Source organism: Pinus tabuliformis, chromosome 8, assembly GCF_031772625.1.
Source record: "Pinus tabuliformis cultivar Carrire ecotype Pingquan chromosome 8, CPIR1, whole genome shotgun sequence".
In the NCBI taxonomy this organism is placed as follows: Eukaryota; Viridiplantae; Streptophyta; class Pinopsida; order Pinales; family Pinaceae; genus Pinus; species Pinus tabuliformis.
Window position 1 is genome coordinate 330166814 of NC_142294.1, and position 4412 is coordinate 330171225.

General features: G+C 33.3%; 1 pseudogene; it reads left to right on the forward strand.

The window, feature by feature from the left end:
• Positions 1-3107: 3107 nt before the first annotated feature.
• LOC149235464 (uncharacterized) lies at positions 3108-3778 on the forward strand (annotated as a pseudogene).
• Positions 3779-4412: the final 634 nt, after the last annotated feature.

Consider the following 4412-nt stretch of genomic DNA (forward strand, 5'->3'; position numbering starts at 1 on the left):
TCGAATGTCAGGGAGGCCACCAAGGCCATGCATGATCTACACATGGATGACTGAGTTGCGTAGACGATGAGAAGCACCTTTAGTATAGGGGTGACGATGAGTCCCATGTTGTCAATATTGTCATTGATGGGAAAGGAGCAGCAGACAAAGGAGAACCACAAGAACAACAAGAAAAGGAGCAACAGAGCAAGGGACAAAGGAGCAACAAATAACTTGATGGCATGTTGATGGCTTGATGCTTGGATAAAGTTGCAGGGATTGTTTAATGAATAATTTATGATGTGAAATTTTTAATTAAGCTTAACTATTATGATGCAAAGGAAATACTCCAAGGCAAAGGCAAGACTCCAAGACAAAGGCAAAGATGTTGCAAATACTGTTGTGATGCATTAACGATAAATATTGATATTTTTTGTTAGCATTAGGTTGATTCTTTTAATGATTACATGTGGCTGAAATTAATATTGGATGGATTATTTATTTTTGTGTCCTAATATTCAATATATGAAGAGTTTGGTAATGAATGAGTGGAAGGCAAAGAATCAAGCCTATTCACTTCATATTCCTATGTGGGGTACAAACAACCAACAAACTATCTTTATAAAATATATGATTTTGGAAGGAATTGTAGAGGTTAGAGTATGATAGAATGTCAAAGAACTGATTGAACTATTACGCATTAGTTACTTGTCACATATGAAGCTGAGGAGAAGCAAATTTGAAGGGAAGGAGATGCAGAAATGAAGATGGATATATGAAGAATTTATGACCATGTAAACCAAAACGTTGTTATTTCTTATTTACATTAGGGGATGGTAGTATCCTTTCAAGTTGTGGCTTGATAAATACCCAGTCAGAGCTGCTTGAGGTAGGAGCCTCCTGTGGGTTGTAGCCTACAAAAAACATATGGGACTTGGAGCTTCCTTTGCATGTTCTAACTTGCATAAAGTTGAGGTAGCAGCCTCATGTAGGTTTGAGCCTAAATAAAATCAAGTGTAATAAGGAGTCGGAGCTTTGCTTTACATCACAACAATAATAAAATCGTGGTTTTCTCCCTTTATGGGTTTCCACATATATCTGGTGTCGATTTGGGTTGTTATCATGTTTTGATGTGATGTTTTGGTTTGTTTATTCATTTTTTGTCATATATTCAATCTGTTGGTCATCATTTGTTAAGATGCTCATCTAATGTTTTAGTTAATCAGATTAATGAAAATTATTTTATGGTCCATGAATATACTAAACTAATACACCCCCCCGTGCTCTCAGTTTAGTCAATTTTCCTTTAATTGGTATCAAATTCGGTTCCTTTTGTATAAGCCTAAGAACTTGAAGGTATATTGGGTTGAGTCATGTACTATCAAACTATACATGTGTTGAGTGCAACAAAATTTCTTGAATGGAGAGATAAGGTAAAATATGAATTGACATATTATGGACTTGATGTGTGGAACCTAGTATGTGATGGCTACTATAAAGACTCTCCCTCTGTACAAGAAAAATAATGGAATGCTAAGACGAAATGTGTTATGTTTAATAATCTTCATAATAAGGATCTTGATATGGAAATAGACTTAAAATATGCAAAAGAAATCTAGGATAGATTGCATCTCATGCATAAAGGAGACACTAGTAGTTGCACTGTCAAGAAGGAGAATATAGAGAGGAAAAAGAAAAATTATTTTCAAAAGGAAAGCATTTAGTCAAATGATCTCTGTACTAGTGCAAATGGATTTCATTGCAATGATGAAAAGATGGTTGAACAACAAGTCAAGCTTGACACAACCTTGACTGAAATAGAATGATTGAAAAATGAAAACAAAGATATAAAGAAATTGGTACAAATATGTGATGAGAGAGAGCACAAGTACAAGGAGGAAATTGTTAGTTTGAAAGCACAACTTAAAGAAGCAAGGATAAGAGAAGGGATGGTGAATAACTAGCTAAAGGAGAAAAAAGTACAATGTGAAATATTAGAGTCTGAAATTCTTTCAGCTAGAAGTGATCTAGATGAAAATAAAACTTTATGTAGAAAGCTTCAAGAGGAGATTGTATCCATGAAGGAATCAGAATATGAGAGCAATAGCTCAAAGGAAACCTTAAAGGATAATGAATTTCTGAAAACACCTATAAGAGAAGAAGCTAACAACAACATGATTGGAAAAGAGATAAACAAATAGAAGCAAAATAATCAAAATGAAAAGTGTGTACTGAAGAAAATGCAATCTACTCCTGGATATGAGGTTAAGAAACCTGCAAGAATTCAAAGGAGGGAACATATCTCATGCTTCCATTTCCATGACCTTGGACACATAGCAATAGACTTTAAGAATAAGAATATCAAGACTGTTCAATAAAACATGCAACAAGCAAGAAGGTGCTATCCAGCAAGCAATCAAAGGAGAACATCAGTCACCATGTACATAAACTCTTTCTATGGTTATTGTTATATGTGTCATGAATTTGGACATAAGGATTTTGAATTAAAAGTTTATATGAAGAAAAACATGCATGCAAAAGAAACACATCATTTTCTCTATTTCTTGGCCTCACAATATGATTTGTCTATAATAATCTTTTCCATAAAGCAAACAGTTGTAAGTTGCCTTATATTCTAAAGAGCATTAAACATAAGATGGAAGTAACTCCAAGCATATAAAAAAATGAAATAAATTAAAATAAGAAAATACAACCTACTATAGTGTGGAAGATAAAGAATAAATAAAAACCAGACCTAGCTTACTCTTAGGGAGAGTTACTAAAAAAAACAGGAAGAATCTGTGAGTGTTAGATCAATAGCACCCAGTGGGGAGAGAAACCCATAAAATGTCCTGAGATGATAATGGACATGGTGAGATCAAATTTTTGTACAAGATCATACTAAAATGGGTAACATGAAGCAAACAAAAACATATACAAATAGAGGCAAGAATCCTACTACCAAATGGAAACCGAGCACTATCGCTTTCCATCTTTCTATTCATTTTCCCTCATCAATATGGAGATGTGAGTTGGTACATCAACCAAAGAGAGATAAATTATTATAAACTCTAGGGTGTCTGCAACTTGAGTTTAGGATTACTACTAGGACTTCAAAGGAAATCAAAATGGATCAAGTGATCAACGAGCAAGCCACACAGAATTCAATCATGAAGTAGAGGAATGGAGATTCAAACATCAACAGTTCAATTTATGATGCGGTCAGAGACAAGCTACAACTTATGAGAGACAACATTCAAAAGGAAGATCGTTCGTCCAAGGTTACAGATGATGCTACACTTCTATGTTTATTGCATGCTTAGGAATCAAATGTGGAAAAGGCTTCTGATATGTTTGCAACTTATAGAAAATGGAGACAGACTTGTGTACCCCTTGGATACATCCCAGAAACAATGGTCTGTAATGAGCTCAAGAAAAAAATGTCTACATGCAAGGATTTGACAAAGTGGGAAGGCCAATAATGGTTCCTCTTCTCACAAGGAACATTTCTTGCTAGTCGACTATGGAGGATTTTAAACGTTTTTTCTATGCCTTTGATAAAATGTATGCTAGTGCTACAAGAGGACAAACAAAGTTTTCCATTATAACAGATTTTGTTGATTGGGCATACAAGAATGAAAACCTTCATGACACCATTATAGTTTTTCAAACCTTGCAGGATTTCTATCCAGAGCACTTGGGGAAGGTGTATCTTATTAATCAACCATACATATTATGGGTAGCATGATAGATAATATCTCCTTATCGAAAAAGTAACAAAGTAACAAAGAAAGAATAGGATGAAAGAGAGTTGTAACAACAATGAATTTACAATCTTGTGAAGATATCAAGAGTCCATTCTTAATGAATCTCATTGACCGAATGGCTGAGCTGACAAGAGATTTGTTAGAATATTTGATGGAGGAAAATGCTGCAATAGTCTGGTCATAATTCAAAGAACACAACTAAAAATAAAATAGTGTTGAAGAATAGTTCTATTCTTCCAACAAATGTAGCAATACAGATAAATGTCATGCATGGAAATTACTTTTTATTTTCGAATTCAGCCAAAATTTCTTGTTATAATGTTCAAAAAATTGAAAATTAATTGAGATTGTTCATAATTGGGCTATAAAAGCTATTCTAAACTGATTTTCTTTATTAATGAAAGAAAAAAAAAATCAACTATGTAAATTACTACATATCCTTTATATCATTTATTTCAAAGGATGTAAAAAGGTTACGCATCTAGGAACACGTGGTATTGATTCTTTTCTTTATTTTTTAAGGGAATTAAACTTAAACATTCATAGCCAAAATCTGTTAAGTTTCGATTCTTATTTTTATTATTATTATTATCACAATTTCTGTTATCTACCAATTCAACTGTGTTAAGTGTCTAATACACGTGTTTAATATTTATATGATAATGT